This window comes from Myotis daubentonii, chromosome 7 (genome assembly GCF_963259705.1).
Source record: "Myotis daubentonii chromosome 7, mMyoDau2.1, whole genome shotgun sequence".
Lineage (NCBI taxonomy): Eukaryota > Metazoa > Chordata > Mammalia > Chiroptera > Vespertilionidae > Myotis > Myotis daubentonii.
The window spans coordinates 87,797,771-87,817,390 of NC_081846.1; the positions used below are offsets into that span (position 1 = coordinate 87,797,771).

Sequence of the window (19,620 nt, forward strand, 5' to 3'; positions counted from 1 at the left end):
GGGCACCTCCAGGAGACTAGCTTCACCTTTCTTTTCTAATTTTGGGGGTGACATGTCCTGCCCGTTTTTTTTCCTTCTTGCTCAACCCTCCACTACCACTCCAGCCCTTTAAACACCGCCCCCTCCCATCTGTTAGCCTGCTCCCTGAGTCTGTCTCTATTTTAGTAGGCATCTCAAATTTTAGTATGTTTTACTTTCTTATACTTAACCTAGGTTGTAGGCTGCATGTTCACTTCAAAATGTGCAAATAACTCACTTCACAAATATGCCCTTGTACTTCAACATCATGTATTAGACCATTGAGCCAGTTATGGAAAGATCCATTAGCCATCATAAAAATGATGGCAATATAAGCCCTGGGGAGTCACACTCAGGCATGGAATTTCTTTAGTAAAGACTTATTTTTTGTCAAGAAAGCCCTGTCCCTTGTTTCTGTACATCTAGGTCAGTGGTTCTCAACCTTCCTAATGCCGCGACCCTTTAATACAGTTCCTCATGTTGTGGTGACCCGCAATTTCATTGTTACAAATTGAACATAATTAAAGCATAGTGATTAATCACAGAAACAATATGTCATTATATATGTGTTTTCTGATAGTCTTAGGCGACCCCCGTGAAAGGGTCGTTTGACCCCCGAAGGGGTCGCGACCCACAGGGTGAGAACCGCTAATCTAGGTTACCACACCTTTGAAATAAGTGTAACCACCCTCAAGAGCACATTATCTTGTTAACTGGAATAGTACCTGTAATCCAATCTCCGCCTTGCTTTCTCCCACCTCCATATAATCCTTCCTTAATTCCAAATGCATAAAATAAAAAAAACTGTTACTCTCCAGAGCACTTGAGATCTTGCTCCCCAGCAAATATCATCAGTTTTGGCTCGAATAAGATAATAAAAACCTCTACAGGTTTGAACATTTCTTACATTGACAAGACTAAAATCAGTATTTCACACTCGTATTGTACTTTATTGTTTTTAAGACACTTTTGGGTGAATCTGAGTAATCTCACAATAATCTGAGATGCAGACTGTATTATCCTCTTTGCAAATGAGGAAAATAAAGACCAAAGAGAGAGACTTACTCAAGTCAAGTTCAGATAGTGACCAAGCTGAGAACTAACCAAAGCCGCCTAAGTCAAGGCCATGTGCAGTACAGCAGAAGCATAGTCACAGAGCCCACATGAACAGTCTTGTTCCTCCCCTAGCTAGCTTAAGACCTTGAGCAAGTCACAGTACTTCTCTGCCAGGACTAGATAACCCCCAGCCAGCCTCAGCTCCAAGCCTCTCTGGTGCTCTGAGGCTGAGTATAGGAACAGGTGCAAGGGCTTTATAAATAAAGATCTGGGGTGGGATCCCGGCTACCACCCCTGCTGGCCAGCTGAGCTTAAAATGCTTTGTCAGTCCAATAGGAACAATAACACATTGACCTTAGGGAATACACAGGAGGGCTAAGAGTTTTTAACAAATTGCCTGCAATATCCAGTGGAACCTCAGATCTCGAACTTAATCCACTTGGAATGCTGCTCCAGAGCAATTTGCTCGAAAACCAAATCATGTCTTCCCATTAGAAATAATGTGAATTGAATTAATCCATTCTAGACCAGCAGATGATTCTGTTTTAACCTTTTTATATATAGTACATGTCTAATGTACTGTTGAATCTATAAATACACACTTTTCTAAAATATTTCAAACCACCGCCTTCATTCCAGGGTGCCTTTCAGGTCAGCATGCAGCGTCTTTGCTTGTTCAGATATCACTGCCTCTGGAATGCTGTCACTGGCTCACTGCTTTCCTTTATCCAAATCAACAACAGTTTTCCTACCTCTTCAACTGTGACCACTGTTTCTTTCACACCCTTAGCAACATTAGCATTCCTCCTCTATTTGTTGCCTGAGACACCCCTTTTGTCACGATGAGGTATCAGCATGAAAGGGTTGTCAGGTGGAAAACCGAAGTTTGGTTGGAACACCAAGACATATTTCCTGCAAACAACTTAGATGCGAACTGAATTGTTCGAGAAGAGACACTCAAGAAAAGAGGCCTGACTGTAATAGGTGCTCACTAAACGCCGGCTCCTTTCTTTGTAAAAGCGCCACTTGGAAAAACAAACAAAACAGCACGGCTAACCGAGGGGACAGAGGGACAGTCAGAGTGGGTATGAATCCAACGTAAGGTCACTCTAAACCCCACTGCCCAACGATAAGCCTGCTAATATGCTGATGACCATCCCTTGAGACATCTGTGCATGTACACTGTGCACAGGAATTTTACATGAAGAGGTCCATTTCATATATACTGTTATATATACACACTAGAGGCCCAGTGCACAAAATGCATGCTCTGGTGGGGTCCCTAGCACCTGCCAGCTGGGTACTCCTTCCCTTTTCATGCCGCCTGCCGCCACCGGGGCCTCTCTCCCTTCCCCGGCCGGCCCCACCCCCTGGTCGAACTCCCGCCTGAGGGGACAATTTGCATACTATGCTTTTATTATATAGGATATATAGCTTTCACTCAATATGCCATGGAAATCTTCCCAAATCAATAAATATAGATCTCTCGCACCCATTGTCAGTGACTGTGATGTCCTACTGAAGCTAGGACCAAACCAATCCTCTGAACTCCCTACTGACATTCAGGTTGGGTTAGAATTTCTCATTCCTTTAAACACTGTGATGAGGGCACACTTCCACATGTGCTGTCATCGCCTTCAGACAAACTCTGAAAAGGACAGCTGCTGGGTAAAAGGAATACACACTTGGCACTTCATTAGCACCATCCTATCTAATAAAAGAGAAACATGGTAATTAGCCATATGGCCGCTACCCTTCCCATTGGCTAACCAGTGAGATATGCAAAATAGCTGCCAGCCAAGATGGCGGCCAGCAGCCAGGCAGCTGACACGAACAGGGAGGCTTGCTTGCTCCAGTGACGGAGAAAGCCAGGTTCCCGCCTGCCTTGCCGGCCTCTCAGCTGCTCTCTACGAAACACTGTAACACATATAGAAACTAAACAAAACCCCAGAAACCTGTTTTCAGTCAGCCAGGCTTCAGCCAGCCAGACCGCAACATTGTTTCAAATACAGAAGGTAAACAAAGGCCAGAAACCTGTTTTCAGCAGCAGAGGTCTCATAGCTGGAGCCGAGCCTCAGAGCTAAAGCTGGCCCAGAATAATAAAATAAAAAAAAAGGAAAAAAGGACAGGTTGGGAGCTTCAGTCACCCACCAGCCTGAAACCAGCCCTCAACCCCTCACCCAGCTGGCCAGGCACCCCACTGGGGACCCCCACCCTGAAGGGTGTGTGACCAGCTGCAAACAGCCATCATCCCCTCATCCAGGCAGGCCAGGCACCCCAGTGGGGACCCTCACCCTGATCCAGGACACCCTTCAGGGCAAACCAGCCGGCCCCCACCCGTGCACCAGGCCTCTATACTATATAGTAAAAGGGTAATATGCCTCCCAGCACCGGGATCAGCGGAGCCGCGAGGCCTCCCAGCGCCAGGATCAGCGGGACAGGGGGCAGCGACCAAACCCCCTGATCGGCCTGTGGCTCTGTGTGTGACAGGGGGTGGGGCCACAACCTCCCTATCCGCCCTGCTCTGTTCGTGACAAGGGAAGGCGCCGCAACCCCCTGATCAGCCCTGCTCTGTGCCTGATAGGGGGGAGCTCCCCAACCCCCTGATCGCCCTGCAGCTCTGTGTCTGACAGGGTGCGGCGCCCCAACCCCCTGATCGGCCCTGCTCTGTGGGTGATAGAGGGCGGTGCCCCAACCCCCTGATCCACCCTGCTGTGTGTGACAGGGGGCGGTGCCCCAACTCCCCTATCGGCCCTACTCTGTGAGTGACAGGGGGGAGCTCCTCAACCCCCTGATCGGCCGTGCTCTGTGTGACAGGGGGGAGGTCCTCAACCCCCTGATCGGCCCCGTTCTGTGTGTGACAGGGTATGGAGCCCCAACCCCCCTGATGGGCCCTGCTCTGTGAGTGACGGGGGGGAGCTCCTCAACCCCCTGATTGGCCCTGCTCTGTGTGTGACAGGGTACAGAGCCCCAACCCCCCTGATGGGCCCTGCTCTGTGCATGACAGGGGGCAGCGCCCCAACCCCCTGATCGGCCCTGCTCTATGCATGACAGGGGGTGGTTCCGCAACTTCCCTATTGACCCTGCCTTGAGTGTGACGGGGCGGTGCCCCAACCCCCCAATCAGCCCTACCCTGAGTGTGACTGAGGGTGGCATCGCAACCTCCTGATCTGCCCTGCTCTGTGCATGACAGGGGGCGGCACCCCAACTCCCCAATTGGCCCTGCTCCGATCCCGACCAGGGGCTGCACCTAGGGATTGGGCCTGCCCTCTGCCACCCGGGAGCAGGCCTAAGCCAGCAGGTCATTATCTCCCGAGGGGTCCCAGACTGCGAGAGGGCACAGGCCGGACTGAGGGACACCCCCCTCCCCCCCGAGTGCACAAATTTTTGTGCACCGGGCCTCTAGTCCTATAATAAAAGGGTAATATGCAAATCAACCTAATGACAGAACGACCGGTCGCTATGATGCACACTGACCACCAGGGGGCAGACGCACAACGCAGGAGCTGCTCGCTGGTGATCAATGCACTCCCACAGCAGGAGTGCTGCTTAGCCAGAAACCAGCTGACGGCTGATGGTGGGGAGCGGGCCTAAGCCAGCAGTCAGACATCCCCCGAGGGCTCCAGGACTGCAAAAGGGCACAGGCAGGGCTGACGCCCCCACCCCCCAAGTGCACGAATGTCATGCACCAGGACTCTAGTCTTTAACATACAGCACTAGGTGCCTTATGGGACTACACGCTGCTAGTTCTATACATTTTTTGGTTGTTTTAAGAGACAAGATTGCAACCTCATTAAACATAGAGGAAATTAATTAGCACTCCACACTGCACTCACTTTCAATCCAAGAACAAGAGCACAACACAAACGGCAAAAACTGTGTGATATAAGCAGTGAGTTACAGTCATCACATGTGCAATGGGAGAATTCTTCAAACAGCCTCAGCCCAGGGTGGATGTGGCCCCGAAGTGGGCCTGTAGAGGGTCAGGGCGATCAGCGATGGAGTGTTTCTCACCCAACATTCACCCAAACTTGCCCTTCAAAGTAGTCACCAAATGAGTCCTGGGAGACGCATCCCAATAATAATAGCACTGGGCAGCCTACTTGTAAAATCCCGCTTCTGGCACAGCCAGTGTGGCTCATTTGTTGAGCTTGGTCCCATGTGCCCAGGTCGCCACTTCAATTCCAGGTCAGAGGGGTGTGCAGGAGGCAGCAGGTCAATGATGTCATCATTGATGTTTCTCTCTCTCCCTCTCCATTCCTCTCTCTCTTCTAAACTCAATAAAAACATAAAAAAGGAAATAAAAATAAAAACAATAAATCCCTCTTCTGTAATTGCCTCTGGAGACAGCTTATGAGGCACAAAAGTCTGTTAAAATACAAATAGTTAATATTAGATTAATGGGACTAACGAAGTTATAGGTTTCTTACCTACTGTTGCCCATATACAAGCATTTTACTGTTAGAAAAGAACTTAAGATCATCATACCATCAAACCACTTCATTTTACAAATGAGCAGAAACAAGCTAAGCAAGGCTAGGAGGCAGGGTTTGAATACAATGAGTAACCTTTGTTTAAAGATCTAAACCCAGCAACCTAAGTGTCCATTGACAGACAAGTGCATACACACACACACACACACACATACAAACACATACAATGGAATCCTACTCAGCCATAAAAAAGAATGAAATCTTGCCATCTCCAATAGCAGTGGTTCTCAACCATCTGGCCCTTTAAATACAGTTCCTCATGTTGTGACCCAACCATAAAATTATTTTCGTTGCTACTTCATAATTGTAATGTTGCTACTGTTATGAATCGTAATGTAAATATCTGATATGCAGGATGGTCTTAGGCGACCCCTGTGAAAGGGTTGTCCGACCGCCAAAGGGGTCATGACCCACAGGTTGAGAACTGCAGATCTAGAGGGTATTATGCTAAGTGAAATAAGTCAAAAAGACAAATACCATGATTTAACTTATTTTGTGAAATCTAATAAACAAAACAGAAACAAACTCATAGATGCAGAGAACAAATAGATGGTTGCCAGATGAGAGAGGGGCCGGGGGGATGAGAGAAAAAGGTGAAAGGATGAAGAAGAAATTGCCATTTATAAAAACAGTCACAGGGATGTAAAGTACAACATAGAAAATACAGTCAGCCTGAACAGTGTGGCTCAGTGGCTGAGCATCAAACTATGAACCAGGAGGTCAAGGTTCGATTCCCGGTCGTGGCACATGCATGGGTTGCGAGCTTGATCCCCAGTGTGGAGTGTGCAGGAGGCAGCCAATCGATGATTCTCTGTCATCATTGACGTTTTTTCCTCTCTTTCCCTCTCCCTTCCTCCCAGAAATCAATAAAATATATATATTTAAAATATATATAGTCAATAATACTGTAATAACTACGTATAGTGTCAGATGGGCACTAGACTTATTGGACTAGTCACTTCCTAAATTATGTAAGTGTCTAATTACTATGTTGTACACCTGAAACTACTATAATACTGTGGACTGGCTGGGGTGGCTCAAGGGTGGGGCATCAACCTATGAACCAGGAAGCCACTGGTTTGATTCTTTTTTTTAAAAATATATTTTATTGATTTTTTACAGAGAGGAAGGGAGAGGGATAGAGAGTTAGAAACATCGATTAGAGAGTAACATCGGTCAGCTGCTTCCTGCACACCCCCTACTGGGGATGTGCCCGCAACCAAGGTACATGCCCTTGACTGGAATCAAACCCGGGACCATTCAGTCCTCAGGCCAACGCTCTATCCACTGAGCCAAACCAGTCAGGGCAGGAAGCCACTGGTTTGATTCTTGATCAGGGCACATGCCCAGGTTGCAGGCTCAATCCCCAGTGTGGGGCGTGCAGAAGGCAGCCTATCAATGATTTTATCATCATTGATGTTTCTATCACTCCCTTCCCCTTCCTCTCTGAAATCAATAAAATATATTTTGAAATATATACATACATACATACATACATATCCTATCTAATAAAAGAGAAACATGGTAATTAGCCGTACGTCCGCTACCCTTCCCATTGGCTAATCAGGGTGATATGCAAATTAACTGCCAGCCAAGATGGCGGCCGGCAGCCAGGCAGCTTGAAGCGAACATGAGGCTTGCTTGCTTCAGTGACAGAGGACTCCAACGTTCCCCGCCTGCCACTGCTGGCCGCTGAGCTTGCAGTTTGAAACACTGTTACGAATATAGAAGCTAAACAAAACCCCAGAAACCTGCTTTCAGCCAGCCGGGATCTCAGAGCTGGAGTTGAAACAGTGTTTCGATTATAGAACCCAAACAAACCAGATACCTGCTTTCAGCAGCAGAGGCCTAAGAGCTGGAGCCAAGCCACAGAGCTAAAGCTGGCCCAGAATAAAAAAAAAAAAGAAAAGAAAAAGAAAAAAAGGAGCAGTTGGGAGCTTCAGTCACCCACCAGCCTGAAAAGAGCCCTCAGCCCCTCACCCAGACTGGCAAGGCACCCCAGTGGGGACCCCCACCCTGAAGGGTGTGTGACCAGCTGCAAACAGCCATCATCCCATCATTCAGGCTGGCCAGGCACCCCAGTGGGGACCCCCACCCTGATCCAGGACACCCTTCAGGGCAAACCAGCTGGCCCCCACCCGTGCACCAGACCTCTATCCTTTATAGTGAAAGGGTAATATGCCTCCCAGCACTGGGATCAGCAGAGCCTCGAGGCCTCCCGGCACCGGGATCAGCGGGACAGGGGGCAGCGCCGAAACCCCGATAGCCCTGCGGCTCTGTGTGTGACAGGGGGCGGGGCCAGAGCCTCCCTATCCTCCCTGCTCTGTTCATGACAGGGGAAGGTGCCCCAACCCCCTGATCAGCCCTGCTCTGTGCCTGATAGGGGGGAGCTCCCCAACCCCCTGATCACCCTGCGGCTCTGTGTGTGACAGTCTGCAGTGCCCCAACCCCCTGATTGGCCCTGCTCTGTGTGTGACAGGGTGCGGCGCCCCAACCCCCTGATTGGCCCTGCTCTGTGTGTGACAGGGTGCGGCGCCCCAACCCCCTGATCGGCCCTGCTCTGTGTGTGACAGGGTGCGGCGCCTCAACCGCCCCGGCACGGGCCCTGCTCTGTGTGTGACAGGGTAGAGTCATAACCTCCCCATCAGCCCTGCCCTGAGTGTGACAGGGTGCGGCGCCCCAACCCCCTGATCCGCCCTGCTCTGTGTGTGACAGGGGGCGGTGCCCCAACTCCCCTATCAGCCCTACTCTGTGAATGACAGGGGGGAGCTCCTCTACCCCCTGATTGGCCCTGCTCTGTGTGTGACATGGGGGAGCTCCCCAACCCCCTGATGGGCCCTGCTCTGTGCATGACAAGGGGGAGCTCCTCAACCCCCTGATTGGCCCTGCTCTGTGCGTGACAGGGGGTGGCGCCGCAACCTCCCCATCGATCCTGCCTTGAGTGTGACAGGGGATGGTGCCCCATCCCCCAATCGGCCCTACCCTGAGCGCGACTGAGGGTGGCATCGAAACCTCCCAATCCGCCCTGCTCTGTGCATGACAGGGGGCGGCACCCCAACTCCCCAATTGGCCCTGCTCTGAGCCCGACCAGAGGCTGCACCTAGGGATTGGGCCTGCCCTCTGCCACCCGGGAGCGGGCCTAAGCCAGCAGGTCGTTATCTCCCGAGGGGTCCCAGACTGCGAGAGGGCACAGGCTGGGCTGAGAGACCCCCCTCCCCCCCTCCCCCGAGTGCACAAATTTTTGTGCACCGGGCCTCTAGTATATATATAAAATACTAGTGGCCTGGTGCACAAAATTCATGTGGGGGGGAGGGGGTTCCACCTCAGCCCAATCTGCACCCTCCCCAATCGGGGACCCCTTAGGGAATGTCTGACTGTACCGGCATTTGGACATCCCTCTCACAATCTGGGACCACTGGCTCCTAACCACTCACCTCCCTGCCTGCGTGATCACCCCCAACTGCCCTCCCCTGCCAGCCTGATCACCCCTAAGCCTCTGCCTCGGCCCCCACCACCATGGCTTTATCCAGAAGGAAGTTGGACGTCCAGAAGATGGCCGGTTGGCCCGGTCTAATTAGCTTATTACCCTTTTATTAGTATAGATTGTATTTGAAAAAAAATTGGTTAAATTTTTGAGAAAATATTCAGTCCTCCTTTAAAGTGGAGGGGAGGTCTAGACCAGCCCAATCAAGCTCTGTGCAATGACAAAAGTGTGCAGTGTCTGCACTGTCCCCGCAGCAGCCACTTGCCACAGGCAGCCACCGAGCAACTGAAACGTGGCTAGTGTGAGTGGGAAGCAGAACTGTAAACTGTACTTAATGTCATGGCATTGAACTTAACCACACAGGCTCATGGCTCCCACTGGGCAGCACCGATCTGAACCAAGGGTGGCTGCAGCCCAAGCAGACAGAAAGGAGGCCAGCAGTCTGAGGGGAGCAGGGGACCGCAGACACCTCGATCCTCTCAAAGCTCAGGTCACCTGACTCCGTGTGGGGATGAAGGCGACTGTGGCCACATCTCCAGATTTTAAACACTGGCAGTTTACTAAATAAATTTTAAAGAACTGAGGAGCCCAAAGGAAATCGAGCAAAGACCCCTAAACTCTGAAACCTCTCTCATCCCCATGCAGCTTTTAAACATGAGATCAGGCACCAAAACATTCACAGTTGGCCAAGGGATTAAACAAAGATCCAATTTCCCATGAGGCCTTTCAAACCTGTCTCTATGCTCCCAGCTGACCTGCCCGCCCTCTTTTCCTACAGCCCCAGCAGCCAGCAGTTACAGCCCTCCCCCTGCTGTCTCAGAGCCTCCTACTCCCCTTCTCCAAGGCCCAGGTCCGAGTCCTCCAACAGACCTTCCCAGCCAGCCGACCCCTCTGCACCCAGGCCTGTACTTCCCTCCAAAGACCCATCTGGATAAAGGACTTAAATGTAAAACGGGAAACCTAAAAATACTAGAGGAATCCAAAGGCAACAAAATCTCAGACATATGCCGAAGCAATTTCTTCACCGATACAGCTCCTAGGGCATTGGAAACTAAAGAGAAAATAAACAAATGGGACTACATCAAAATAAAAAGCTTTTGCACAGCAAAAGAAACCATCAACAAAACAACAAGAAAGCCCACTGCATGGGAGAACATATTTGCCAATGTTATCACTGATAAGGGTTTAACCTCCAACATTTATAGGGAACTCATACAACTTAACAAAAGGAAGATAAACAATCCAATCAAAAAATTGGCAAAGAGCCTAAATAGACACTTTTCAAAAGAGGACATTCAGAAAGCCAAGTGACATATGAAAACATGCTCAAAGTCACTAATCATCCGAGAGATGCAAATCAAAACAACAATGAGGTACCATCTCACACCTGTCAGACTGGCTATCATCAACAATTCAATAAATGACAAGTGCTGGAGAGGATGTGGAGAAAAAGGAACATTCGTGCACTGCTGGTGGGAATGCAGACTGGTGCAGCCACTATGGAAGACAGTATGGAGTTTCCTCAAAAAACTACAAATGGAACTCCCATTTGACCCTGTGATCCCACTTCTAGGAATATATCCCAAGAAACCAGAAACACCAATCATAAAGGATATATGCACCCATATGTTCATAGCAGCACAATTCACCATAGCTAAGATCTGGAAACAGCCTAAGTGCCCATCTATAGATGAATGGATTAGAAAACTGTGGTACATCTACACTATGGAATACTATGCTGCTGTAAAAAAGAAGGAATTCTTACCATTTGCAATAGCATGGATGAAACTGGAGAGCATTATGCTAAGTGAAATAAGCCAGTCAATGAAAGAAAAATACCACATGATCTCACTCATTTATGGATAATAAAGACCATTATAAACTGATGAACAAAAATAGATACAGAGGCAGAGCTGCCTCAAACAGACTGTCAAACTACAGCGGGAAGGCTGGGGAGGGTTGGCGGGAGGGGGGGGGGGCGGTGCGTAAAAGATCAACCGAAGGACTTGTATGCATGCATATAAGCATAACCAATGGACATAAGACACTGAGGGGTAGGGGAGGTCGGGGGAATGTCAAGGGGGGGGGGGGGGAGGAGACATATGTACTACTCTTTGTAATACTTTAAGCAATAAAACAAAATTTTAAAAAGGGGGGGGCATCTGCCCAGAGCAGGGGAATTCTATATGCAGCCTTTCTCATTCTCACCCCCTTCCCCAGAGATAGCAATGGCAAAAAGTAACTGTTATCTTGCTTTTTATCTTATTTAACCTCACAACAACACCTAGAGCCAAATACCACAGCTATAAATATCCCTACTTTACAGATAAGGAAACAGGGAACTGGGCAAGGTCACTTACATAATATTCACTAAACCATTAGTTTTACAAAAGGCCAAACTGAAACATTAAGTTTATTATAACAACTGAAAAGTCAAAATCACTCTCACTCCAGGCTGGACAGTGTTGCTGAGTTGGTTGAGGTGTCGTCCTATACACACACCCAAAGGTCTTGGGTTTGATTCCTGGTCAGGGCACCTACCCAGGTTGTGGGTTCTGGGTTGTGTACAAGAAGCAATGGATTGACACTCTCTCTCTCTCTCTCTCTCTCTCTCTCTCTCTCTCTCTCTCTCTCTCTCATCAATTACTAGCTGTACCGGTTAATAATGCGTGGTGGGCAGGAGAGTTTGGGCAGCACAGCTGCGGTGCTTGCTGATGAAGAGGTCTACTGCAGATCCTACCACAGAAAGGAGTACGGCCCAGGGCACTGCCCACTCAACATGGACTGAGACTGGGCATCAAACCAGAACATTCCCCCTCACAGGCCTCCGACAAATCCAAGCACTTCTACACTGGCTCAGAAATACTGAGGTGCTGAGAAGTGCTCCAGCTGTGGGGTCCCTGTGTACTGCTGAGATCACTGGAGCAGGAAGCTCTGGCACAAAACCTGTTCCTGATGCGCCATGTGTGGGGAGTTTGAATCAACAACCCCGAGAAAGCAGGTGGGATCTGTTGTGAAGGAGGCTGTGCAAAGTACTTTGGCCCCGGGGATTTGGCAATGGCCAAGGGGCAGGACTCTTCTTGCTCAATAAAGGTGTAAACCCAGAACTGAGATCTGAGAATCTCTACATCAGTGGTTCTCAACCTGTGGGTCGCGACCCCTTTGGTGATCAAATGACCCTTTCACAGGGGTCGCCTAAGACCATCCTGCATATCAGATATTTACATGACGATTCAGAACAGTAGCAACATTATAGTTATGAAGTAGCAACGAAAATAATTTCATGGTTGGGTCACAACATGAGGAACTGTATTTAAAGGGCCAGAAGGTTGTTGAGAACCACTGCTCTACATAGTCTAGGCACAGACACGAATGTTAAACCACTGAAACCTACCAGCATTTGCGTACTGTACATATTGTCCTGTGCTTGGACCGGCTGGCTGACTAGCAGGAAGAGAGCACTCCCTGTAACCCCCTTTGCTTTATTCATCAGCACCTTCAAGAACCACTTCTTTTACATTTTAAATAAAACTTCTGCTTGAAATAAAAAGAAAATTAACATCTCAACATCCATGCCCTATTGTCTGTACAATGGGAGACCTAATATCCCCTTCTGCACATGACTAGAATACTGAAGCCACCTATTACATAGCTGGCACGGTACGGCCTCGTCCTCCCCTTCATTCCTAGGTAAAAATCAAGTGCAGGAGTATTTGCAAACCTTGGGCGAAGTGAAATATGCCAGGCACAAAGGACACATATCGCATGACTGCACTTGTATGAGGTACCTACAACAGGCAGATTCCTGGAGACAGAAAGTAGAGTCCTGGTTTCCACAGAAAGGGTGGCAGAGCAGGAGCTGTGAGAACAATGTGAGACTTTGCTAGAATGTGGTGGCCAAAGCAGGATCGTCCCATGACTGCCCGAGTGTGGTGTGGAGGCAGAAACCACGTTCCGTGTTTTAAATCAGTTCTGATAGAGAGCTCTTTTGCTTGGAACTGGGTAGGTGTCAGGTACTGGAGTAAGCTGTCCACCATTTCCAATCAATTCCCAGAAATCTTATACTGAAATATTTAAAAATTTAAGTGTTTTCCTTATCATGAGCACCCACAATATTTATAAAATAAATGAATTGCGCAGCCTTGAATTTTTCTGGGTAATGGGAGAGAGGAAATTAGGAATAATAAAGGTGTAGGGAGGGGCACTGAGAAGAGGGAGAACCCCAGGGAAGCAAAATGAGGTAACAAAGAATAAAAATGTATCATTAGAATGAAAATGTCCCATGTAAGAAAAAAAGAAAAACGTTAACTCTCATTTCTGCTTTTTATTCTGATTATGAGTATTCCACTAGCAACTAAAGAACTGGAGGAAACATCTTTCAACAAATGATAAGTCTCCTATCAGAAATCAGCTGTACCCCAAACTGAAACCCAGAGCACTCCCTCAGGATAGAGTAGGGGACAGTCCATTATCATTCTGACAAGCCTTAGCTGTACAATAAAAATGAGGAAAGTAAAGAGATGAGGGAACTAAAATATAAGTTATCATTATTTGCAAGTAAATTGCAAACTACTAAAAAAATCCCAGCGAATTACCAGAAAATTAGAACCAACAAGAGAATAAGTGGCCAAATCTTATACTAATATAGAAAAATCTATACCTTTTCATTATCTCAATTAGAACCAGGAAGAAAGTTTAATGGGAAAAATCAAATTCAGTTTTCCGATGAAACACCAAATGGTGCATAACGCCGCGGGTGCTGCGGGGGCCCGGGGCCCTGGAATAGGTGGCAGGGGCTTGGCAGCGGCATCCACCAAGCTCTCTATTGTCCCCCAGCAGCCAGGCTACTGGGGAAACAAGATCGGCATGCCCTGCAATGTTCCTTGCGAAGTGCCTGGCCGCTGTGGCTCTGCACTGGTGTGCCTCACCCCTGCCCCAAGGGCACTGGCGTTGCCAGGGCCCCGAACTGTACCTAAGAAGTTGCTGATGGTGGCCGGTATTGACGATGACCTACAGCTATCTCACCCCAGATCTCTGGACAGAGACTGTGTTCACTAGGTCTCCCTATCAGAAATTCACTGCCCATCTTGTAAAGACCCACACCAGAGTTTCTGTGCAGAGGGCCCAGGCTCCAGCTGTGGCCACCACATAATTTTATACAAGAAAAATAAAGTGAATTAAGCCAGCTTAAAAAAAATCAAATTCAAAAATCCAGCAAAAAAAAGAAATAGTAATTCGGACTGAACATTAAAACTTACATAAATAAAACCATAAAATTATACTAATGGGCATTAAAAAGGCACAAATAAATGAAAAGAAACTTCACATTCCTAAAGGGGGAAGATAGGGATAAAAACAAGTAAAAAAGAAACAAACTGCCCTAACCGGTTTGGCTCAGTGGGTAGAGCATCGGCCTGCGGACTGAAGGGTCCCAGGTTCGATTCCGGTCAAGGGCATATACCTTGGTTGTGGGCACATCCCCAGTAGGGGGTGTGCAGGAGGCAGCTGATTGAGGTTTCTCTCTCTTTAATGTTTCTAATTCTCTATCCCTCTTCCTTCCACTCTGTAAAAAAATCAATAAAATATATTTTTTAAAAAAAAGAAACAAACTAGACAAAAATATCTGTAAAATATAGCGAAGAATTGTATACATAACGTTTTTTAAAAACGTACAAGTAATAAAAAAATAATTTTATAAATTTGGGCCCTGGTAGGTAGCTCACTTGGTTAGAGTGTCATCCTTGTTCACCAAGGTTGCGAGTTCAATCCCCAGTCAGGACACATACAAGAATCAACCAATGAGTGCATAAATAAGCAGAACGACAAATTGATGTTTCTCTCTCACCCACCTCCTCTCTCTAAAATCAATTTTTTTAATAAATATTGATTTCAGAGAAGGAAGAGGGAGAGAGTGATAGAAACATCATGGATTGGCTGCCTCCTGCAAGTCCCCCACTGGGGCTGGAAGCCCACAACCCGGGCGGGCATGTGCCCTTGACCAGAATCAAACCTGGGACCTTTCAGTTCACAGGCCGACGCTCTACCCACTGACCCAAACTGGTTAAGGCTAAAATCAATTTTTTTAATTAAAAAAAAATTGTTAGATGGGCAAAAGACAATTTATAGACAATCTATTCTATAAAACAACAATAAAAATTAAAAGTTACCCAATCTCTGCCTGGCCAATGTGGCCCAATGGTTAAACATTGACTGCCGGGAGCCGGTCCATCCTTGCTGTTTCAAGGGACCTGGCATATATAGCATACGGTTCTTAATATGTTTGCTCACTTTCTTGGCGCTGTGTTTTAACCAAGGTCACCTCTCCGAGAAAGGTTGAATCCCCAGGTAGGGATTTTCCCCTGAAGTTAGGGAGGGAATAAAACCTCTTAACTAAGTGCCAGGCGGGTAATTAATCACTTTAACTACAAACAATCATGCTTAAGCTACATAATCTTTACTCCCTGGAATGGAGATAAGAAACGCCCTAACCTTTGTAATAGAGATTGACAGGATTAAAATGAACTGGTATAAATACAGATGTAACAAGACAGCAAGACACAGAACTCAGAACACAGGGCTTGGAAGACAGGACCAAGAGAGACAGAGCCTAGGCACAGAACCTACACAGAACGTTCTCTAGAGACAGAAGAACTTCGCTGGCAAGAACATGCCGGAGGATCCTGGACGGGGACTGGCCTCAGAGCCTGGAGACGGAGCCTAGCGAGAGAACATGGCAAAAGATCCTGGACTGAACCTGACTACAGAAATTGGCAAGAGAACCTGACTAGAACCTGGTGACTGAACCTGACTGGAGTACCTGGCCACAGAACCTGGCTGGAGATCCGAAGCAGAACCTCTCTGGAGATCAAGACCAGAACTTGGCTGGAGATCCGGGCTAGAGATCCTGGCTAGGCTGCTGATCAACTGAACACTGTCTCCGTGTCATTCCTTCTTCGCCGACTCCGTCCACGCCTTTGGGAACCCCTGGACCTGCTGGGGTTGGACCCCGGCAATTGACCTATGAACCAGGAGGAGGACATGGTTTGTTCCTAGTCAGAGCACATGCCCAGATTGTGGGCTTGGTCCCCAGTAGAGGGCATGCAGGAGGCAGCCAATCAATGATTCTTTCTTTCATCATTGATATTTCTATCTCTCCCTCTCCCTTCCTCTCTAAAATCAATAAAAATATGTATTTTTTAAAAAGTTGCCCAATCTCATTTATATCCAAAGAACTGCAAATCAAAATAATGACACGCCATTTATAACTTATCAGATTGAGATAACTTTTAAAAGATTCATGTTTCTGAAGAGATCATGGAAATAGACACTAGCATAAGCTGACTGCAAGCTACTGTAAATAACAGCATTTTGACACACAATTTGCTACCCCTCACATTTTTAATATGTATAAAATTTGACCCAGCAAGTTCATCTTTAGTAATCTATTTCAAAAACATTAATATAAGTATGCAAAGTAGTAGAGTGTACTTAAACAATGGTTACTGCAGATTACTTTGTAAAAAGAAAACCTTTAAAATAATCCTACAAATCCATCAATAGGTAACTGGGTAAACTGGTTATATATTGATGTGTGCTATTTGCATAATTAATAATAATGAATACACTGGCAATAAACAACCAAAAATGAAATTAAGAAAACAATTCCATTTACACTAACACCAAAAAGAAAAAAAAATGCTTAGAAATAAATTTAACCAAAAAAAGTGCAAATTTTGCACACTCAAAACTATAAAATACTGCTAAAAGAAAACCTAAGACATTCTTTGTTTATGGAACAGAAGACTTAATGTTGTTAAGATGGTATTACTCCCTAAACTGATCGACAGTTTGATTGCTACCAAAATTCCAGCTGCCTTTTTCTGCAGAAAATAACTTGAAAACTTTTTTGAAGTTGACTTTAAAAAAAATAGAGCAAGCTGCAGAATAAGCATAGTCTGACCCTATTTTTTTCAAAAACTTACATGCAGTGCTTGTGTGCAGGTGTGTTTATATTAAGGGGAGCAGACCTTTCATCTTATGCTTCATACATTTCTATTATAATAATTTCACAAGCACATGGAGTGTTGCAGTTTAAGAAAGTCACAATAAAAATTTGTTTAATATTTTAAATTTTTTAAAAATATATTTCATAGTTTTTAGGGAGGAAGGGGAGGGAAAGAAAGACAGAAACATCAAAGACGAGAAAGAATCATCGATTGGCTGTCTCTTGCATGCCCTCCCCCCTCCTCCCACCCCCCCACGCCCCTCCACGCCCCCCCACCCCGGAAATCGAGCCCACAACTCAGGCATGTGCCCTTGACCTGAATCAAACACAGGACCCTTCAATCCACTGCTCTATCCACTGAGCCAAACCGGCTAGGTCTAATATTATAAATTTTTAACGTATAAATCTAAATTCCCTGCAAGGCCGCCTGCCTGGAAGGAACAGAAGCTAGCTGATGGATACATGTGGATCTATTATAACATTCTCTCCTTTGCAGAGGTCTGAAAATTTCCATAATACAAAGTTAAAGAAAAACTATAGAGGTGCCTCTCTCTTTGATCTCTAGGGTCCAGCTCCCCTAATTACCTAGAAATTGTGGGTTAAGGCCCATGAGGAATGTTCCCTCACTGCACCACAGATCCTAAGGCCCCTCTCCCTGATCCTAAATACTAAATACCGCAGTGACTGACAGCAGTACCTTGCAGGACACTGATCTTGTATACAGCCACTGTCAAAGGAACGCTCCGAGCCAAAAAACCCAGGAAGACATTTGGAGCTCAGATGAGGGTAAGTGAGCCCAGTCTTCCCAAATAAAGGATAATGGAGGTATTTAAAGGGTAGTCGTAATTAGTACGCTCACTGTGGAAACCCATCAGTTTCCTCACAGGATTCTGCTCTTGAAAGAACTGAAAAGGGAGCCACCGGTGTCTTCTGGGTCCCCAGTTCCTTCACTTGTGAAATGACTGGCTGGTGACCTGGTAGAAGTGCCGACATCCCAAGGAAAACGGGGCGGGTGGGAGCAATGTGCTTTTATCAGGTGGGAAAGCAACAATTTCAGTGGGCGGGAGGAAGGCGCACTAGCAACCTCCCTTGTGGGCTGAGCCGCTCCTCTTCCGTTCCAGAAGCTCATTCATGCTTTCAAACACAATTCACAGTAGGCTTGCCAAAAATAAAAAACGTCACATGCCTACACACTTAATAAACCCACTTATGGAAAACAAGCCCAACTTATTCTAGCATAGAAGCCTAAAGGCAGGACAGAGAAATCAAAATGAAATTTTCTGCTGTAATTTCTTCTAACTTCCAGCTTCTTGGAAAACAAAAAAGGCCTGGGAACTGGGAATACATTCTCAGCTCTGGGGAAACCAGTGCCCTCTGTACTACTGCCTGCGCATATCTAATTCTAATTTCAAATTTTAAAAGTAGGCAGGACCACATTTGGGGGAAATAAAAGCAAAAGATGAAAATAACACTTCACAATGGAATTACTTCAAATGAGGAATTCACTGCCCAGTCAAAGAGGAAGTCTAATGCTCCATTCATCCATTCCTCTGGACACACTCCAGCTGGATCCACATTCTCTTCTAGCTGAGATTATGTCCCATAATCTCTCTAGCCTGGATCTGAACAACCTCACATTATGACCCTAAAGTGGTTTGATTTCTGTAATTAGAAGTTCTCCCTAACTCAAAACCACTGAAGAGGAATGATCTGAGGTTCATCCTGTGCTTGGTTTCCCCTCTCGGCAACAGCCTCATCACCTGCATTCATTTCCCCATCGAGGGGCGCCAGAGCCCAGTTCTTCCTACAGCACTTTGCTCTCTTCCCAAGTGTAGATGGAAGTAGAAACCAGAGTCCAAAGGCATGCCAGCTGAGGACAGGAAGCCCACACACACTTGTATCAGCTTTCACTCCTGCTAGCCCATCCAATGCCAGTAGAGGAGTACAGGATTATATTCTACGACAACCTAGAGAAGGGGGTGGGGGGACACACACAGTGGCCATCAGCAAATGAAAATTCCCCCAAACACAATCCATATATATAAAAGCCTAAGCAACCTTCCGACAGTTCAACCATCCAACCGGCAGCTATGATGCGCACTGACCACCGGGGGCAGATGCTCAATGCAGGAGCTGCCAAGCTGCAGTGACTTGGCAGTGGGGGTTCTCGGGTGACGCACCCCGGAACCAGAGAGGAGGGAGCCTGATTCCGGGGTGTGGCACCCAAGAACTGCCCTCTCGCAATCCTGGACCCCTCGGGGGATGTTGGAGAGCCAGTTTCAGCCTGATCCCCACAGGCCAGGCCAAGGGACCCCACCTGTCGGAGGGATCCCACTCACCCCACAGATGCCCTTCAAGCCCCATGGCACCACCTGAGGTGCGGCGGGCAGGGAGATTGGCTCCGGGGCATGTCCAGCCCATCTCGCCCATTCCCACCCTGCCAGCCACCTTCTTTTTTTTTTTTTTTTTTTTTTTTTTTTTGCTTGAAGTATTACAAAGGGTATTACATATGTGTCCATTTTTTGCCCCCTGCCCTTGACAGTCCCCTAGCCTCCCCTATCCCC

The 19,620-nt window shown here is 47.1% G+C and overlaps 1 protein-coding gene across 21 annotated transcripts in view; it reads right to left on the reverse strand.

Annotated features, from left to right (window-relative positions):
- The window catches only part of CLASP1 (cytoplasmic linker associated protein 1), a 279,926-nt gene that overhangs the window by 184,160 nt on the left and 76,146 nt on the right, over positions 1 to 19,620 (reverse strand). The gene's annotated exons all lie outside the window — the stretch shown is intronic.